We start from the raw sequence: 21,228 nt of genomic DNA, 5'->3' as shown, positions 1-21,228 counted from the left end.
AGAAGCTAACTTGGGTACTTAGCCACATTTCTCCCTAAAACCCTTCCTTTTCCAACTCTGGAGATAATTGCTGGCATTGTCCAATGGCCTCTTTGAACCTCTTTAAAGGTTTGGACTTTTTGTATCATGAGGGCTAAGATCTTAGTAAGAGATACCTATCTACCATAACAATCAGCCAGGGCATTTTCTTTAATCTTTGTGTTATCTCTCTTGTAAATGAGCTTCTATCTTTATAATTGTTACCTTTTTAGGAAACATTAATGCTGAAGTCAGAAACCCTCCTTGTTTCCAAAGCATTCCAAAACTATGGACTACCTCAAAAGCAGATGCACTCTGAACTTACATGTATTAACCCTTGTAATGATAGTTAACCTGCTCACTACCGTGCAAACTGGTGAATTCATGGTGAGTTCTGCCATTTAGGCATACTTTGCCTCTAGCAAAGGAATCACATTCTAGGGGTGGGTTTGAGATCTGTTACAGCACACTCTGCTTACTATTTACTTGTTTTATTCTTATGACCCATCAACAATGAAGATTAAGTCTGAATTTTCTAGACGAGTTTCTGGTACATCTATTCAGGGCATGGATTGCCAGTAGAGAATAGTTTCTCCTTTTTTAGGGAGGAGAGAGGTAGCAGAGATCAGCAAACTTTCCCTGTAAAGGGTCAGATAGTAAATGTTTTGGGCTTTGTGGGCCCTATAACAATCTCTGTTGTGTGTCTTTTTTTTTTTTTTTTTACTTTTCTTTAATAATCACTTAACAGTATAAAAATCATTCTTGGCCCATAGGCCATCCTGTGGGCTGAATTTGCCCCATGGGCCATAGTTTGCTGACCCCTTGAGTATTACCATAAATGGAAATATGTGAAGGAAAAGCAATAGGATTTTATATGAGCTAAGCCTCCTTGCTAAGACATGTTCTATCTTTGCAGTGAGCAACAAAGATTGTACAGTATGAAGGGCCTTGGGGTTAGAAGATCCTTAAATTAAGTGGACAGAGCCTTTTAGACAAACTGGGTAGTCTTTTGCCACTGGGTCAAGAGAAACTTTAGTAATCTCTTGATCTCCAATGATACTCATCAAGTGAAGTTAGAACACTAAGGGCTTGTTCAGATCTCTCATGGATGAATAGATAGAAAAATTTGTGATGATTAACTCAGAGTAGGAAGGGGCTGAGGTGCTCCTTTTATGTAACAAAAGACCTGTACGTGTTTAAGTTTCCAGGGAAAAGCTTTGGTTATTGAGAAGGTTAAGTTATTAAATAATCATACCGTTACGGAAAAGTGGGAACCCATCACCTGCAATGGTCAATGAGATCTCAGAATCTTTGTAATTGTTTCTCAGTTTCTTGGAAAGTTTTGACAAATTACCATCTGTCAAGAGTGAGAGATTTATCTCCCTATGATAAATCATGTGCTAGTTAGTATATTGTCATAAAGTCATAACCTCTCTTTGGAAATCTATGTCCTTTCTGAGATAAAACAGAAAAATATAATCAGCCTTAGGGCTTACCTCATCTTTCAAACACAACCAAAGATCATCCACATGTTAGACTGGAGTAGAAACCCAGGGAAATTTATTTTTCTCCCTTCACCCCTTACTGCTCCTGAGTGATCTTAAAATTTTAAGACCTTATGAAAATTTGGAAAACTTATCTTGCAAGAAAGTTTCACATCAAAAGCTTTTAAATATATTTGAGGCAGATAAAGAGATAATAAAAAGCACAAGGAACACGTTATCTATCAACTTAAGGAACAGAACATTACAAAATTAAAGTTCCTTGCATATCCTTCTGTGGGAGGGAGAATAAATCTCGTCCATCAGAGATAATCATGTCCTTATCCCTGGGACATTTGGATATGTGAAGTTACACAGCAAAGGGACATTAAAGTAGCAGATTGAATTAAAGTCTCTGATCAGCTAACCTTAAAATAGGAAGATTGTCTGGATAATTTGGGTGGGCCCAGTGTAATCACAATAGTACTTAAAAGTAGAAGAGGGAGGTGCAAGTGTTAGAGGCTTGACGGCAGAAGGACTTCACCTGCATTTCTTGTTTTGAGGATGGAAGAGGTTTTTGAGCAATGAAATGTGGTTGTCTCTATAAACTGGAAAAGGCAAAGAAACTGATTCTCCCTCAGGGCTTCCAGTAAAGAATACAGTCCTACTGGCACCTTGATTTTAGCTCAGCAAGACCCATGTTGGACTTTCAACCTATATATGTGTGTATCGCAATAAGTTTGTGTTGTTTTAAGCCAAGTTTATGGTAGTTTGTTACAGCAGCAGTAAGACACTAATACACTCTCTCTGATCAGATTTTCATCTGTCACCCTAAAGGTAACCAACACTCTGGTGATACAGTTCCTATGAATGAATGCCTTCGTTTTTATTTATTTATTTATTTGCTTTTGAGAGAGAGGGAGGAAGAGAAAGAACGTGAGCACAAGTGGGGGAGGGACAGAGAGAGGGACACACCGAATCCCAAGCATGCTCCAGGCTCTGAGCTGTCAGCACAGAGCCCCATATGGGGCTTAAACTCACTAGCCATGAGATCATGACCTGAGCCAAAGTCAGATGCTTAACCTACTGAGCCACCCAGGCGCCCTTCCCCCGCATATCTTTATACTTCTATACTATTTGTATGTTTTTTTTAAAGTACCATATGTATATTTCAGTAATGCTGTGCATATGTTTAAACTTCATATAAATGGTATTGAATGGTACTTTTCATTTTGCAGCTTTGTTAAAAACATTGTTTTTGAGATACATACATTGAAACATGTAGTTATACCTTATTCTATTACTGTAAATTCCATTATATCTTGTGAAAATTATATAAGTATTCTCTTAATGTACATTTGGGTTGTATGAAAAGTAGTTTTTTTAAGGGAACCACCATTTTAAAATTAGAAGATTTTACATTAAAATATTTATTTCTGGCTTATCCTTAAAAACTAGAATATTCATAAGCCATTTTCTGGAGTTGTACTGTCCATTATAAAAGCCACTAGCCACATATGTCTTTTTAAATTTCACTCTAATAAAATAAGATTTAGAGTTTCCTCTTGGCCATACCACCTTTATTTCAAATGGTCAGTGCTCACACAAGGCTGATGGCTACTACCTTGGACAGAGCATAGGACATTTCCATCTCAAAGACTGATCCACTGGACAGTGTTTGGCCATTGTTGGAGTCATAGATCCCCTCTTTAGGGTACGTATGCTCTTCAATTCACCAAAGGTGTCATATCACATGCACTTTTTTGGCCCTTTCTCTGATAGAAGGTACTTGCTCAGGAACAAGGTTGCTGAGGTTTGAATTATGTTTGACTTGGCCAGCTAGCAGATGTTTTGGTATATTAATTTTCTTATTTGTGAAATGGGGCTAAGTAGCTGTCTCTACATCATACGTGTTAATATATAAGAAACACTTAGAAGAATACCTGGTGCATATTAAATGTATATAAGTATTGGTTGTTCTTATTTTGTGTAAATTACCTTCCTGATCTCTCTGGATACTTGAGTATGCTATCCTGCCTTTAGTAACAAGTTCAGCAACAGTGAAACTCTTTAGACACTGAATTTCCTCCCATGACCTCCCTATCTTTCACCTTTCTTAGAGGCATATTTCTTAAGAGTTGTTTATTCCTATTATCTTTAGTTCATCATTTTCCATTTGCTCTCAGTGCACTCCAGTCTGGCTTCTGTCTCCACCGTTCCATTGGATTCTACTTGGCTAACATCACCATTCTGTTGCTAAGCCTAGTGGATACTTCAGAGCCGAGTATCACATAATGGTTAAGAATTCAGTTCTGGTTCTGCCTAGTTTGCTAGATATATAGCTCTGAACAAGTTACTTGCTTTCTCTAAGCCTTAATGTGTTTAGCTATGAAAAAGGGGATAAAGAAGTTTTCTCATAGTGCTGTGAGGAATGAACGAGTCACTACCTTCACAGAGCTTGTAACAGTCTTAGGAGTGTTGTAGTCCAAGGAGTGAGTGCCTTCTGTTATCATCATCGTTGTATATTTTAACAGTTTTCCTTTTCTATAATATTTTCTTCTTCAAGCTTTTGATTTATTCTACTTTACTTGTTTTTATTTTGTATATATGGCTTCTCTTTCTCATTCTTCTGTGGGAATTTCTTGTCTTTTCTCCAATTTAAAAGTTCTTCCTAACTAGATCCTTCAAAGCCTGGATTTCAGGCTCCCTGCCTCCCCTGCCACTTTACACTCTCTTCCTGTGTAATATCATCGACTTGCAGGCTTCACATATCATTTAAGTACTGAGGACTGATTTGCATCTCCAGGCCAGACATCTGTTCTGAGCTCAAGACCTATTTATACACTCCTCGAATCATTTTCATTTGGATGTATGAAAAGTTTCTCAAACTGAACATGTGCAAATTTGAATTGTTTCTCTGTATTCTCCTTTATAGTTGGCAACATTATCCACCTAATTACTTATGTCAGTAATTTGGAAATTATCTTGGATATATTTCTCTTTCAGGCTCCAATCAGTAGCCAAGACCTTGATCCTTATGTTCAAAATACAGTTCCAGGCCATCCCCCTCTCACTATCCAATCAGTTGCATCTTCTCTGCTCTTAATCTAGTCCAAGCCACTGTTACCTCTTGGCTAGAAAACAGACATAGGATTTGTTAAAAAAAAAAAAATGTATACCATTTTTAAGTAAACGGTTCAGTAGTGTTAAGTTCATTCACTTGTGCTACCGTCACCACCATTCATTCACAGAACTCTTTTCATCCTGCAAAACTAATAACTCTGTATCTGTTAAACAGCAACTCACCACCCTACTCTGCCAGCCCCTGGCAACAGCCACTCTACTTTCTGTCTCTCTGAATTGGACTGTTTTGGGTACTTAATAGATGTGGAATCACAGTACTTGTGAGCTGTACATGGTTTTTCAATTTAATTCTTAGTAGCATTCCCTTTTTCTTTACCATTTCTTTGTTCTTTTTCTCTTTTCTCTCTCTCTGCATTCTTCTGCTCCACCCCTTCTTTTTGTCCTTTTTTCTATTCCACAAACATATATTCAAAAATATGGATTAAGGGGCACCTGGGTGGCCCAACTGGTTAAGCGTCCGACTTTGGCTCAGCTCATGATTTCATGGCTCGTGAGTTTGAGCCCCGTGTCAGGCTCTGGGCTGACAGCTCAGACCCTGGAGCCTGCTTTGGATTCTGTGTCTCCCTCTCTCTTTCTGCCCCTCCCCTGTTCACACTCTGTCTTTTGCTCTCTCTCTCTCTCAAAAATAAATAAACATTAAAAATTTTTAAATATGGATTAAATTCTCCAATCAATCAAAAAGTATAGAATGACTGAGTGGAAAAGAAAACAAGACCCAAATATATTTTGCCTCCAAGAGACTCACTTCAAGGATACACATAGGCTCAAAGTGAAGGGTGGGAAAAAGATACTCCATGCAAGTGGAAACCAAAAGAGAGTAGGGATAGCTGTACTTACATCAGACAAAATCGATTTTAACTCAAAAGTTGTAACACAAGGCAAAGAAGGCCATTATATGATGATAAAGGGATTTTATCTTTATGGGGATATAACAGTTATAAATATATATGACCACAACATTGGAGCACCCAAATATATTAAGCATATGCTAATAGATATGAAGGGAGAAATAGATAATATAATAGAGAACTTCAGTACTCCACTTTCAATAATGAATAGACTATCCAGGCAGAAATCAATTAGGAAACACTGGATTTGAACAAATTCATTATATATATTGCATATATATATTATATGTATACATACATGTAATATATATATACATATAACATTACATCAAACAACAGCAGGATATACATTCTTCTCAAGCACATGTGTATCATTTGCCAGGATAGACCATATGTTAGATCACAAAACAAGTCTTAGCAGATTTAAGGAGTTTGAAGTCATACTCATTATCTCTTCAGACCACAGTGGTATGAAACTAGAAATCTGTAACAGGAAGGAAACCTGGAAAATTCACAAATATGTGAAATTAAACTACACACTCCTGAACAACCAATGAATCAAAGAAGGTAGCAAAAGGGAAATGAAGAAATATGTTGAAACAAGCAAAAATGGAATCACAGCATACTAAAACTTACAGGATGCAGCAAAAGCAGAGGAAAATTTATAGTGATAAATACCTGTATAAAGAAACCAGAAAGATCTGAAATAACCTCACTTTATTTATTTAAAAACATTTTTTTAACATTTATTCATTTTTGAGAGAGTGCAAGTGGGGAAGGGGCAGAGAGAGAGGGAGACACAGAATCCAAAGCAGGTTCCAGGCTCTGAGCTGTCAGTACAGAGCCCTATGCCAGGCTTAAACCCACAGGTGGTGAGATCATGACCTGAGCCGAAGTCGGACACTTAACGGACTGGGCCGCCCAGGCACCCATGAAATAACCTCCCTTTATAACTCAAGGAACTAGAAAAAGAACGAACTAAACCCAAAGTTAGTAGGAAGAAGGAAATGCCAAAGATGGGTGGAGAAAAAAAATGAAATAGAGACCAAAAAGACAATAGAAAATATCAGTGAAATTAAGAGCTGACTTTTTTGGAAAGATAAATAAAACAGACTAACTTTTAGCTACACTAAAAAAAAAAAGCAGATTCAAATAAATAACATCAGAAATGAAAGATGAGACATTACAACTAATACCAAAGAAATACAAAGGATTATAAGAGATTACTGTGAATGATTATATGCTAACAAATTAGGTAACCTAGAAGAAATGGATAAATTTCTCTAGAAATATATAGCCTACTAAGATGGAATCATGAAAAAATAGAAAATCTGTTCATAGTAACAAAATAAGGAGATTGAATCCCAACAAAGAAAACCCTAGTACCAGATAGTTTCCTGGTGAATTCTAAACATTTAAGGAAAGATCCTTCTTCTCAAACTCTTCCCAGAAATTGAAGAAGAGGGAACACTCTTACCCTGCATTACCCTGATATCAAAGCCAGATAAGGACCTTACAAGAAAATGTCCAGTATCCTTCCTGAATATAGATGCAAAAAATCTTAACAGAATATTAGCCAACTGACTTTAGTACCACATTAAAAGGATCGTATGCTGTAATCAAGTAAGATTTATCCCTGGGATGCAAGGATCTTTCAACATTCACAAGTTAATAAATGTGTTACATCACATTAATGGAATGAAAAATAAAAATCATTTGATCATCTGACTAGATGTAGAAAAAGCATTTGCCAAAATACAACCTTCTTTCATAATTAGAAACTCTGGACAAAGTAGATATAAAGGAATGTGCCTCAAAATAATAAGGCCATGTAAAATAAAGCCATGGCTCCCATCATCCTGAGGGGTAAAGAGCCATTTGGATCTGTGCTTTTGTTATTCAGAAGGGGAATGCTATGAACAAGGGATGGAAATAAGGTTGGAGGGCAGGGATTTGATAACTGACTAGACAGGTGAGATGAAGAGGAAAAATAAAATAATTTCCTGATTGTGAGTAAACAGCAAACCACAGAGCTGGCAAGCTGTGAAGGTCTGAGACCGCTGCTGCGGGTGAGCCCGGGGCTCGGGCAGGGGTTAGACGTTCCCAGCGTGCAGGCAGGTCGCTCTGGGCTCGACGTCCTTCCACTTCACCTGCTTTCTTTGGTGGTCCACAGTTTGCAGGAGAGAGGAAAGATCTCTGAGAGATTTTGCAGGTATAAATTTTCTTTATGTTTTATTTTTTTCATGTTTATTTTTGAGAGAGAGACAGTGTGAGTGGGGGAGCAGCAGAGAGGGAGACACAGAATCGGAAGCAGGCTCCAGGCTCTGAGCTGTCAGCACAGAGCCCAATGCGGGGCTCGAACTCAGGAACCGCGAAATCATGACCTGAGCCTAAGCTGGATGCCCAGCTGACTGAGTCACCTAGGCGCCCCTGCAGGTGTAAATTTTCTAATTGGTCTTAGGTGTCCATCACTTTAACTTCTTACTCACCAGGTATTCTTTACTTTAACTTTTTTCCTTATCTCACATTTTATTTTGGAGATATCTTAGACTTCTGCATATAACTTTCATTATCGATCTGTTCTGAGAAATATAATGTGGAAATATAAGCCAAAGAACATTTCCAAATTTTTATAAAATCATCGGGTTAAATACTTTTGCTTTTAATTCATCTTAAAGAAAAAAATTAAATTAAATCCAAGTTAACTCTAAAGCCAGGGCTAATATGTTTTGGAAAATTGGGTTAGTAGGATGAAGTAGCTTATGTGTTTGTAGTTCTTTATAGGTCGTTTCATATCTAGATCACTGCTTCAAACTGAAAATAGATTTATAATGATAGAGTAGGCCTTCATGCAGGTATTCTTATTCTTTGATGTCAAATGTGTAAGTACGTGTATGTTTTTATCTTGAGGTACTTTAAAATAGTAGGAATGAAGAATTTATTCATAGAGTCACCAAGCTAGTCTTGCAAGTGTAGTGATGTGTAGTGTGAGAGAATGCAGGAGTCCCCGCCAGACCTGTTCTGCAGTCATAAAAATATATTTGCTTTTCGTTATAATCCTATAACTCTTCTCACAATCGATCTTTTCTCCAGGTGTCTATTCAAGAACAGTTTTACAGTCGTGTAATTACAAAAGTTGTATCAGCAGATACATGTCACATGATTCAGATTATTTCACAAAATGATATGACTTATTGCATGAGAAGTGTCATTTAGAACTATTTAACTCTTTAAAAGTATAAAACATTGATTTATTAGGAGCAGCAAAGCGTTTCTAACATGTAAGAGATGTTATGAGTTTGTTAGAATCTAAATTTGTACCTCTCATGTTTGTGAACTGTTTAGAAATTGGTTTTATTCACTGTTTTGGAATTAGTCTAGTTCTGATAATCATAAGATGTTTCCCCCACTTTTGTAAAGTCTTTTGTACCTTCTTTTGGCTTCAAATCACTCAAAGTATATAATTTGTTAAATCATAGCTTTTATACACAATTTAATTTTTTTTACCTCTGCTATTTTTTAGTTTTATGTAATTAAAAGATCATAGATCTGTGAATGCTACAAATAAAACTTGAAACATCAGGTAGTCTTTTGTTTTAGGTCCCTTGGTCCTCTTTTTTGTTCATGGAATATAATAAGAGCAGCTTTAATTTTTTTAAGCTTAATTATTTATTTTTGAGAAGGAGAGACAGAGTGAGCAAGTGGGAGAGGGGCAGAGAGAGAGAGAAGAGAGAGAATCCCAAGCAGGCTCTACACTGTCAACATGGAGCCCAATGTGGGGCTTGAACTCACAGACCAGGAGATCATGCGCTGAAACCAGGGGTCAGATGCTTAACCAACTGAGCCCCCCAGGTGCCCTGATAATAGCAGCCTTAAATGAAAAGTTTCTGATAGCTTGTTATCTATGCATTGCGAGATAAGTTGGTAGGAGGCCGTTTGAATCTCTGCATGTTAATGATAAGCAAAAAAAGTCTGTTTATTAGCTCATGTAAGTAGAGGAGGTGGATTCATTTACACATGACCCATTTATTGCTGTGGTGAACATGCCTTAGTGTATTTTACCGGAAGCAATTTGTAATCAAGTTGATAGTCACACTTCCTGAACAGACCCAGTGTAGCATGTGGTTGGAGATGCTTTCTGCAATGCACTCAGGCTGCCTGTCTTTGAGGTCCTGGTTTGCTGCTCTCCTGGATTGTGACTATGGATTCTCTGTTTCCATGTATGTAAAACGGGATAACAGTAATGCATTGTTGTGATGCCTTATTAAAACCACACTTGCCCATAAAGGACAGTCTGTGTCATAAGTTATGTCACCTACATGTAAACTGATACTTTTTTTTCATGGCTGTCTGAGTTAAAATAGTCAGTAACTTAATTATACTAAAAATTATTTTCTTCCTCTGTGTGTGTGTATACATATATGTGTACATATGTACACACATATTTAGCTGTGTTTATATCTCTACTGTTCATATGCAGATATAAGTATGCATATGTATATATATGTATTTGTGTGCACATATTTGCATATGTATTTTTAAATTTGCTTATGCATGTATACATAAATATTTCTGTAGAGAAAGCATGGCCATGCTGGCTGTTATGTAACCACATACATGTAAATTATATATTTTATGTAAACAATTTCAGAGCATGTAGCATGAACTTTAACATGTGTTTATCTTTAGTGCCTAATATAGTACATGTGTGCGGAAACTGCTTGGTACATATTGTAATATTCTTCTAGGAATCCCATTCCTTGTCTGCCTGCCTGCCAAGAAGTCACATTTATTGAATATTCACTTGTGTAGAAATGGGCTTTCTGATATTTTGGAAATTTGGAGGCAAAGGTATATAATTCCCACTCCTGGGAAATAACTTTGCTTCCTCCCTTCAGATAATAGTGAATTTGCTTTAAGAACTAGGAGAACACAGGCTTTGCAAATCTACTAACAGAGTAATTTTTTACAGAATGGTATGAAAGTGTCAAATGTAAATGTTAATTTAATATTGCTGTAAGACTTCAGCTTCTCTAGTCTGTCATGGCCCTGCCTTTCAAGGAGAGACTGGTTAGCAGTTGATGCCCCTCTTTTACCCCCCCACTTTGAAATATACTGCATATTTTATTCAGTGTGGCTCTCTGTTTTCTGGTAAGATGTTACATATTCACCTAATTACAATGAGACCCTATCCAATTCTACCTTATGTGTGCAATGGGTGGAAGGAAACAGGGAATAAGAGATGGGTTTCTTCTTACCAGTTTTTAACTCGTTTGAAGCACTGTATTTGGGACTGTTCTTAGGCAAGGTAAGTTTATCACTCCTTAATTCCCCGCCTGTTTGTTTATGTATTAAAAATAGGAAATATTAGTTTTGGCACTTTTATTCAATTTATTTTAGATTATTGACAGTAGCTTCCTAATTACCCTTCTTGCCTCCATTGTTGATATTTCTGTTGTGTGCTAATGTGTGATCTTTCTGTAAGTTTAGTCTAGTCAGACCTTGTTAATTTTACTGTGATTAACACTGTCAAATATCTATGTAATTCTGTTGAAATTTTCTTAATATTTATTTATCTTTGGCATGTACAAACTTTTTTCTTCTCCTACTGTAATTTTTCCTTCAGAATTTTAGGAGGTCCTATTTCTGTACTTGAGTAGGGATAGTCCCATTTAACTGGTTGTTTCTTGTTTCTTGTACATAGAATTGAATTGAAAATACTAAGTATATGGTATACTGTCATTGTCAATCTGTGTACAGTCCTATATTTTATTTTTCATTCTCCCATTTCTGTCTCATTCTCTTCTCCCACTATAGTCAACTCCTATTTATTTATTTATTTATTTTTTGAGAGAGAGAGAGAGAGCGAGCGAGCATGAGCAAGCTGTGAGCAGGGGAGGGGCAGAGGGAGAGGGAGAGAGATCTTAAGCAGGCTCAATGCCCAGTGCAGCACCAGGCTGGATCCCACGACTCCGGGATCATCACCAGAGCGGAAATCAAGAGTCAAACACTCCACTGACTAAGCAACCTAAGTGCTCTCCCATTCTTATTTATTCAGTATATATCCTTTCAGCCCCTATTTTAAACTAAATATCTTTATTACTTACTTGTATCCATGGAAATATTGTGTATGGTTTAGTTCATTCCTTTTAAAAATGTTCTGTTTCTACTTAACTATATGTAGACCCAGTTCATTGCTTTTGACCAGAAATCTCAATACTGTGTATGCGTACACCATGTGCTACTTATCTATTCCCAGTGATGCACACATAGTATGCCCCTATTTGCTTCCATATTTGGAGCTATATGAAACCTTCCCTAAGGTTTATAATCAGGAAAGGAATTGCTGGTGTGGGAAATGTACATACTTAATGTCACTCCTCCAGATTGCTTTCTAAAATGTGCCTGCATGGCTCAACCGGTTGAGCATCCGACTTCTGCTCAGGTCATGATCTCATGGTTCGTGGGTTCAAGCCCTGCGTCGGGCTCTGTGCTGACTGCTAGCTCAGAGCCTGGAGACTGCTTCAGATTCTGTGTCTCTTTCTCTCTATGCCCCTCCCCTGTTCACACTCTGTCTCTCTCTCTCTCAAAAATAAATAAATGTATAAGAAAATTTTGATTTAAAAAAGTGCCAGTTTATAGTCTTAGTAATAATACATGAGGGTTACCATTCCTTTGTTTCACCCGTTTACATGAGAACCTTTAAATAATGTTAAATGTTAGCCTTTAAAGATACTAGAAACAAAAATAGAATGCAAGAGTAAGAGGGTAGAAGTCTATTAATTTCTTTAAGTAGAAAAGCCTTTGTGGCCAGTTTTTTGTTTATAAATTCAGGTTTTACCCTGTGTTCTTAAGGACAGAATAAAGCCTCTGCATGTCTCTTTGTGAGAGACAGACCTGTAATGACTTCAGATCCCATCCAGTTCATTTGTTCAACAATGAACATTCACAGCATTCTTTTCAATAACAGAGTATTGTCCACAGGGTAGTACATTAAGGGAGAAGACATTTGTAGGGTGTCTTAATACCATCACAACCCTGAATAATTAAATAATACTTGGAGTATAATATGAACATTTAAGAAACATTTGGGTATATTCACATGCCGAATGTAATAGTACTTTCAAGAAAAAAATATTTGGAGCCAAAGAGAAATAAATTAATTAGTGGCTATGTGAAATACATACTATGTATTAATTTCTGTGTGTTGCTTATTTCTTGGGCCATGAATATTAAGGAGAAAAAAATAATTCTAGACAGCTAATATTAAGATATGGTTCTGGAAGTCAAGATTCAATGACTATAATTTTATTCTTCATAGAGTTATGTTCAGGAAATGGAACTTTGCGAAGTTGGTTTAAGAAGATTGAGAAGTAATTTACTTTGATGGAAACCCCCCACATTTAGTGATATTTGATCTTGTTCTATAATCTTATAACTGAACAGATAGGATGTGACCAAGAGTTACTTTCTGACTTCTAAGTGTAGCAATTTGTTGAATTCTGCATAGCTGTTTCTCCAATCAAGGTAAAGATGAATTTGAAGTGTGAGAACTAACAAATTTAGTTTGAATCCCTTGAGATAATGTAGATGAGAGATACTCATTGCTAGGTTTGTAAGAAGGTTTATAATTTCTTGGAGCTTGGCATCTGGAGCTGCCAGAAACTTGAAAGTAATTCCGGAGAGGTCAGTCTTTTTCACTGCTGTAGCTTGGGGCCTATGCCAGTGCCAAGCACAGGAACTTCCCCCAAACTGCCAAGAAATCCCCTCAAATCTAGAATTAGTGATTTTAGTAGTTTTTAAAATAAACTTGGGTTTTTGACAAAAAAGTTAATTTGTAGATTTCATTTGTCAGAAAGATCAAAAGAGCTGAATATGTTAATAGGACAGGGGACTTGAAGCCAGCTATAGTGTGGCCAACTAGAATGTGCTTTCAGAGTGTACGCTATTTAAATGGAAGGAAGTGTTGCTTCAGTTTGCTGTCATGCACTGTAACTTCATGTAAGATCACTGGGCATAAGGCCATCAAGAATGCACCGGTAGTCAAAATTTATTAGCCTGCGGTAGCAAGGGACGGCATGCACCTGGGAACTGTGAGGGGTGGGCAAGGGCTTCGGAGGGTTTGGGCTGGGGCTGCGTGGTCTTCAGGAAGACTGGGGGAGTAGATCAGCTCTGGACTGGATACTCTCATGAAATGGGGTCTGCTTGGTAATTGGGTATCTCAGCCTTCTCTTCAAGATAGGAGTGAAGCAAAGCTGGACTCACTGGTAAGAAAACCAGAATTCAATTCAGAAACAGGCCATTTTAGTCATTCTGCAGCTGTGGTGTTGCCTTTGGCAAAACTTTAGTTCCTGTGTGACTTTGTACTGGCATTGCCTCTGATCTGTTAGGTATATCACAATCTGACTATCAGTGGAGTTTATTTTCACTTTCTCAGCCCGTCATTTTGGACAAATTCAGCCATTCAGGACACTTGCTAGAATTCTATTGATCAAGAGGCTATTCAGAGAACCTCAGTTGTTGGACTGAAGTGAATTCTTTATGTATACTTTTTGTTGTTGGAAGGTTAAATATTGAATCAGCCAAAACAAAAATGACTGTGCACATGTTAGACTCTGGAGACATTTGAGCACTGCAGGATTGACACGTGCGAGAAGATTAACAGATTTTGTAATCTGTTTCTAAGCCAAGAGCCAGGTCCCAAGTGTGCTTTTGGTGCAGACAGAAACTTTGCTAGGTTTGACATCACAGGGGCTCCCTGTCCTGTCTACTATTTTGAATTTACTATTTCAGAAGTTGTTTAGTAGTTGAGTGTGATTACCCAGGAACTAGAATGAGCGGAGTCACACCCAAAAGAAAGTGGCTAAAGTCTCAGTAATTATTTTGTTTGCATATTTTAGTGAAAGTGTGAGCAAATTGTAGCCAGGTATTGGCTTCATACAAGGAGTGACTAGGGATACAAAGAGCAATATTATGGGTATTGTTACTAGACGTAACAGGTGTCTATTAATAATTCAGAAATTTAAACCAGCATAGAGGATAAAAAAGATCTTGGGATGGGGGGAATGAGAGTATGCAGATTTAAACCTGACAGTCTTTGGTCCCACGGGTCCTGGGTGGATGCTGTCTCCTTCTCTAGAGTCATCTTCTGGAGGATTCTTAGGAATCCTCAATTTGAGGTCTCTGTCTGGGACGGTCTCCCAGTAATTTGAGGATGTGTTACGTCAAAGTAATTGAGAGCTGTGCATCCAGGGGGTTCTACTGCTGTTGTAGTTGTCAACAGACCATGTCAAGGTCATTTCTGTGGGGTTTCAAGTGCAGTGTTTCCATAATGATGCTTCAAAAATAGCCAGTCACCTAATCTGAGAGTATATAGAGCTGATTAACTATCTAGAAAGGAAAGATAAGGTTGAACAGCTCTGGAAAATTATGTTAACCAGAATTATTAGAGTGGGAGAAAACAGCTCCTCTATTGATGTACATATAATATACAAGGACATAAGGATTCAGTCAGTGCTTACCCAAAGAGTTAGAACATATTGTAGACAGTGAGGACTTTCAGCAACCTGCAAGGCTCCTGGATTTCTACCATCAAGTGTGTTATGCTTGTTCTTAATTGACAAGGATATTGAAACCTAGAAACAAAAATCATGCTGACACAGTGTACCAGTTTTTCTATAAGAACATGAGTCTGCCTCTTCTCAACTCAGAGTACACACTAATATATTTTATTTTCATTTAATATATAACGGCTGAACTTCTCTTTTCATTTGTCAAATATATCAGTTTGAAGGGAACAGAGTTTTCAAAATAAATCCAAAGATACTTGAAGCGTAAAAGACATCTGTTTAATTCTTTTGATTTTGGGACCTAAGTTCACAAAAGACAAAATCAAGAACTGTAAATGATAATAATACGCGAACTTTAGTTCTAAGATAAAAAGTAGTTCTAAGCAATATTTGAAAACTCAAATGCAATAGGAACAGTAGTTATTAGGACCTTTAATCTTTTTAAATAGATTTTATTAAAAATGATATAAAATATGGCTAAGTGCCAATGACATGTATTTAAGAGCATTCTTTCCCAAATTGGACCTATTTAGATCATTAAAGGTAGCAAATACTTAAGCGAGTTAGGTGGTTGAATTCACATCTCTGTAGCATTCGGCCCGGCCAGCTCGTCATCTCGCAGTCTCTAAGACTCTGTGCTGCAGTCTTGCACACCCCCCCCCCACCCCGACCTTTCCCTGCAGTAGCCACCAGACTGCAGCAGCATGCAGTGGCAGTTGCTTATGACCCGCTTACAAATTATTGCATAATAAAGCTAATTACATCTTCAGTTTAACACATTAGACTTTATGTAGTTCACAATTTTTACTACATAACCACAGTGATTAGTTCAGCTGTTTCTTTTTCTTTTCCTTAAAGCATGACTTTGTCCATGAAGGAAGTAGTACACTGATTTATATTCTGGCTCAAGCTCCTTGATCTGGCTGGCTACTCTGTAATGTTATTCTGTCATTGCAGCTGACAGTGTAATTCTCCAGCACAGACTCTTATGCTCCGAACAACTTCTACTGACACTGTAATCAATCCCTCATGATTTTATGTAGTGCAGTTAGACCAGAGTTTCTGGCTTCTAAAACTGCTATTGAGAAGTCCACAGGTATCCTGATTCCTGATTTGTTTTTTTTTTAATTTATTTTTATTGAGATAGAATTCACATATAGCATTGTGCAAGTTTAAGGTGTACAGCCTATTGACTGATAAATTTATATATTGCAGTATGACTGCCACTCTAGTGTAGCTAACACGTCTACCATGTCACATGATTCTCTTTTTTGCCCCTCTCCCTGGTGGGAACAGTTAAGATACAGTCACTTAGCAACTTTGAAATTTATAATATAGGATTGTTATCTATAATCACTGTCCTGTGCATTAACCAGCTCCCAGGTGCCCCTAGCTCCAGGTAACCACTATTCTACTTTCTGTTCTTACGGGTTCAGGGATTCCACATGTAAGTGACATCATACAGTATTTGTCTTTCTCTGATTTATCTCAGTTAGCTTAATGTCCTCATGTTTATTCATGTTGCCACAAATGGCAGGATTTTCTTCTTTCTCATGGCTAATATTGATCCTTTCTAAATGGCCCATTACTTGTCTCCACCAGAAGCTTGTAAAATCTGCTCATCTCCACTTTTCTGGAAGGTTTAAATACTGTGTCTTGATGTGGGTCTATTTTTATCTATTTGTGGTGGGAGCTCATTGGCCCCTTTGAGTTTTATAAATCCTGTCATTCAGTTTGGGAAGTTGCCTTGAATTACTTTATAAACTTTCTTTCTCTTTTTTCTCTATTCTTTCTTAACTGCTAATTATTTGTATATTGGATTTCATGGACTGGTTGTCTAATCTTTCTGTTTTTCTTTCACGTTTTATTCTATTTTCTAGAAATATCTCTTCAACTTTATCTTCCATTCAACCAGTTCTCCTTCCACAGGTTATTTCATACTGTCAGCTCTCTGCTCTTGGAGGATTTTGCTCTACATCTCTAATTGGTTCTCAGCTTTCTTCACCATCAGCCTCTGAACTAATTTTCTCTTGGATCTTCTTAACCAGTTAGTGTTTGTCCACTTACTTCCTAGCTTCCAAAGTTTTATGCTGCCTTCTCCCCATTTTTCATCCATGTGTGAGCTTATATTTTTAAAAAAAATTCTTTACCATAGTTTTAGTAGGGTTTTAGGAAGTGAAATTTCATATGTGTATTCACTACTCTGTTTTACCGAATACTGCCCATTTTTATAACCACTCCTTTACCGCCTTTTTACATTACTGCCTTACTCCTCCTGTCTAGTAAAGGCCAGTGTTCATCATTGGTTCTGTTCTCTCCTTTGTGGGCACCTCGTGTAACACCCTTTCCTTCAGCTTTGTTTGTTATTTTTTAATGTAATATTTTTCTTGTCATACTCGTGTTTTTTACCCTCCCTGACATGAAGCACGTGTCCTCTGTACCCCTCTTTGGACACGGAGGACACAGCTGATCCCTCCCATCTTACCTCTGCCTGTTTTCTAAGGTCACGTCCGTCCTCAGGACTGTTAGCATGTTTCATGCTGTTAAACTCTGCTGCTGCTCTCTGCTATTCTCTGAGCATGTCACAGCTCCCCCGTGCTTCTGTATTTTTGTACATATCGTTCCCACTTTCTGGAACGTCTGCTCTTGCTCCTGGTTTCTCTCCCCAGCCCCTCCCTCCTTTTCTCACGAACTTCTGAAGTCTTGAGAATCTCTGCTTTGGTAGCCTCTTTCTGGAGCTTTCTTTCATCTTGCTTCAACCCTTTAAGTTATAGTTGATCATCCCCTCTATTTATAGCACTTAAAACACTATATTGCAATTATTTATTTATGCAGTCTGACTACTTGAACTGGATCATGACTGAAACTAGGGAACAAATCCTTTTCCTCTCCAATGTGCTTTTTCCCTGAAGAGTGTGTGGATGGATATATAAATAAATATGCTCTGTAAACCACAAAGCACTATTATATTATGGTAATTATATTAAATGATTTTCATGAGGAGGTTGCCTTTTTAAATTATTTAACATCTTGTCTTTCTATTCTCCCATTTCACCTTTCTTTCTCATCATGTACCTTTATAAAATATAACACATATAATTACTTGGGATGAGGGAGAGTACTGTTTGCAGATTAGAATTTTTCACTTCATTGAGAAGACATTTGCGTATAGCAACTTGGCCATTTATAAGTAAGAGCAATTCAGGGTTGTCAAGAAGGTGAATGGATAAGTCTTGGGTTTAATTTATTTTCTTTCTCACCACTCTCTTTCTCCGTAGAGTACCCAAATCTAGGATGCTATCCTCAAATAGTACATATAAGCATCCCATCCCTTACACTCACTTGGGGTTAATCATCTGGTTAAATCAGTACATGCATGGGAAAGTGTCTAAGAGACATAATCTAGTCTTGACTTCATTTTTGCGTTTTCCTCTTTAACTTCTTATTTTTTTAATTCTTTCGCAAATCATTCAGACTTAGTGAACATTAAGTATAGGTACACATGGGGCGCCTGGGTAAATCATTCGGTTAAGCCTCCGACTTCGGCTTAGGTCATGATCTCACGGTTCGTGGGTTCGAGCTCCGCGTCAGGTTCTGTGCTGACAGTTAGCTCAGAGCCTGGAGCCTGCTTCCGGTTCTGTCTCCTTCTCTCTCTGCCCCTCCCCCTCTCATGCTCTGTCTCTCTCTGTATCAAAAATAAATAAAACATTAAAAAAATTTTTTTAAAAAGCATAGGTGCACTTAATGTTATTTTTAAAATAATGAGTGCCCATGGTGTTTTACCTAGAAAGTATATTATAAAGCTGATTCCCATAAAACAAATCTTATTTTCAGAAAAATAATGTTGGAATTGGATTTTTTCCCACAGTTAAGGATTTGGTGTAAATATATTGTAAACATGAAGATAAAGCTATGTGTGTTTTAATAATAATTTAAGATAATAAGGTATTAAATGAACTTAAATGAATAGATTTTATTCAACCAAACATATTTATTCAACCAGGCCTCCTTTTATCCTTTCAGATCTTGAACTCTACCACCTTTGCCTTACTTTTATTTTTTAAGTTTATTTATTTTGAGAGGGAGTGGGGGTGGGAGGAAAGAGGGAGAGACAGAATCCCAGATAGTCTCTGTGCTATGAGCATGGAGCCAGATACAGGGCTTGAACTTGGGAACTGTGAGATCATGATCTGAGCCGAAACCCAGAGTCAGGTTTCGACTGACTGAGCCACCTAGGCCCTCCTCTTACTTTTAGTTTATGACCTAATTTCCGACATCAGGAAAAAATCAAAGCCAACAAGATGAGAACTCTCCCTAAAAGTATTTCTCCTTTTAGCCTTACCTAGTATCTCCTCAGCATTTTAGTCTTTGCCCTCTTGATTTTTACCTCCCCCTCTTATATCAGCATCTCCTTTTCTCTGGATTCTTCCTGTCAGTACTTAACCTAGTCAGTTCTCTTCCATCTTAAAATAATAGTAATTCTTTAACCTTATGCATTACTCCAGCTACTGCTGTACATTCTCACTCTCAGATACCTACATTTATTATCTTCGTTTGCTTATGCCCCACTCAGTCCTCAGCCTTCTGCAGTACAGACTGCCATTACATCACTTCAACTGTTTTTGCCCAGTCTGCTCTCTGGTGACTTCATCATTGCTAAATTCAGTGAACACTTGTTCACCTTAATGGTCTTCTTTACAGCTTTTGATAATATTTCCTATATTTACTATTGTACCCTATTTGAAAGTCCTTTTTTTTTTTTTTTTTTGACAATCTTCTTTGGTGTCAATTTACTCGCATGGCTTTGATTACGGTGTATGTTCTAATTATAGTAAATCCATGTCTTCAGCTTTCTCTTGAGCTTTAGACTTGTTTATTCAGCTTGCCATCCTCACTTCGGCATCTCATGTGTACTGCAGACTCAACCTACCCAAAACAGAGCTGTCTTCTTCTTCCCTCAGTTCTTTTCCTCCTGCTGTTTGTTATTTCAGTCAGTAATGTTGCTGTTAACCTGTTGCCTCGGCAGAAATCACGGTCTTTGATCCCTCCTCCTTCCTTCCAACCAGTATTCAATCACCAAGTGCTATCGGTTCTACCTCGCATCACTCCAGTCCGTCTACTCTGTAAAGCAGCCACCGTCCTCTCTCACCTGAATTATTTTACAGTTTACTTTTCAATGGCTTCTCTGCCCCCTGTTTTTATTTACTCTCCCAAAGCATTTGAAAGGCAGCCAAAGATATTTTTTCAAATAAACTATAATTGATACTCTCTTATTGAAGAAAGTACCATTGTTTACTGTGTCTGTTCTCCTACAGTGCTTGTGTCTCACCTCACACTGTGTTCCCCTCTTAACTCATACCACACACACATACACAAATATACATACCCCCACACCAGCTGTTCTCAAACTCTGATCTGGGAACCGTTGATACCCCCGGGATCCCTTCAGAGGGTCCGCAAGGTCAACACTATTTTCATAGTGGTGCTATGATGTTACAGTTGACCCTTGAATACCATGGGGATTGGGGGCACCAACAGCCCACCACAGTCACCACAATCTAAAATCCACATATAACTTTTAGTTCCCTAAGAACTTAAGCCAAACAGGTAGAATAAACCATAGATTAACACGTATTTTGTATGTTACATATGTTATATACTGTGTTCTCACAATAAAGTAAGCTTGAAAAAAATGTTATTAAGAAAACTAGAAGAGAAAATACAATTTACAGTACTGTATTGTATTTATTGGAAAAAAATCTTCCTATAAGTGGACCCATGCCGTTTAAACCCGTATTGTTCAAGGGTCAACGGTATTTCCTTTTCTCACTCTGTCTCATGAGTGTACAGTGGGTTTTTTCCCCAGAGGTGTCATAATGTGGTGTCATTGCTCTGGCAGCTAAAGGATATGTGCTTTTATATTCTATGTTTTTAAAATTCCCATTTTTATAATTGAATAGGGTAAATATAGATATGATGAACAAAAACTTGAAGGTCCTCAGTAATATCCAAGAGAGTAAAGGGATCCTGAGTCAAAAAAGCATGAAAATTGCCATTCAGGCCTCAGTGGAATGGTGTTTCTTTTGAGAAGTCTTTCTGGAGGTCCTCCACCAGAGTCACTGCTGAGTGGCCTCTGCGGTTTGCACGTGCTCTGTCACAGCACTCACA

General features: G+C 37.6%; 1 protein-coding gene and 1 long non-coding RNA gene across 4 annotated transcripts in view; one reads left to right on the top strand and one right to left on the bottom strand.

The window, feature by feature from the left end:
* The window catches only part of CDK8 (cyclin dependent kinase 8), a 115,257-nt gene that overhangs the window by 29,596 nt on the left and 64,433 nt on the right, over positions 1-21,228 (top strand). The gene's annotated exons all lie outside the window — the stretch shown is intronic.
* On the bottom strand, positions 13,519-15,736 carry LOC115289627. Its single transcript, XR_003907724.1, has 3 exons — positions 15,615-15,736; positions 15,013-15,126; positions 13,519-13,755 (listed from the first exon to the last, which is right to left on the bottom strand). It is a non-coding gene; the product is annotated as an uncharacterized LOC115289627 (long non-coding RNA).

The sequence above is a fragment of the Suricata suricatta genome, chromosome 4, assembly GCF_006229205.1.
Source record: "Suricata suricatta isolate VVHF042 chromosome 4, meerkat_22Aug2017_6uvM2_HiC, whole genome shotgun sequence".
In the NCBI taxonomy this organism is placed as follows: domain Eukaryota; kingdom Metazoa; phylum Chordata; class Mammalia; order Carnivora; family Herpestidae; genus Suricata; species Suricata suricatta.
This window is presented reverse-complemented; position numbering and strand designations above follow the sequence as displayed.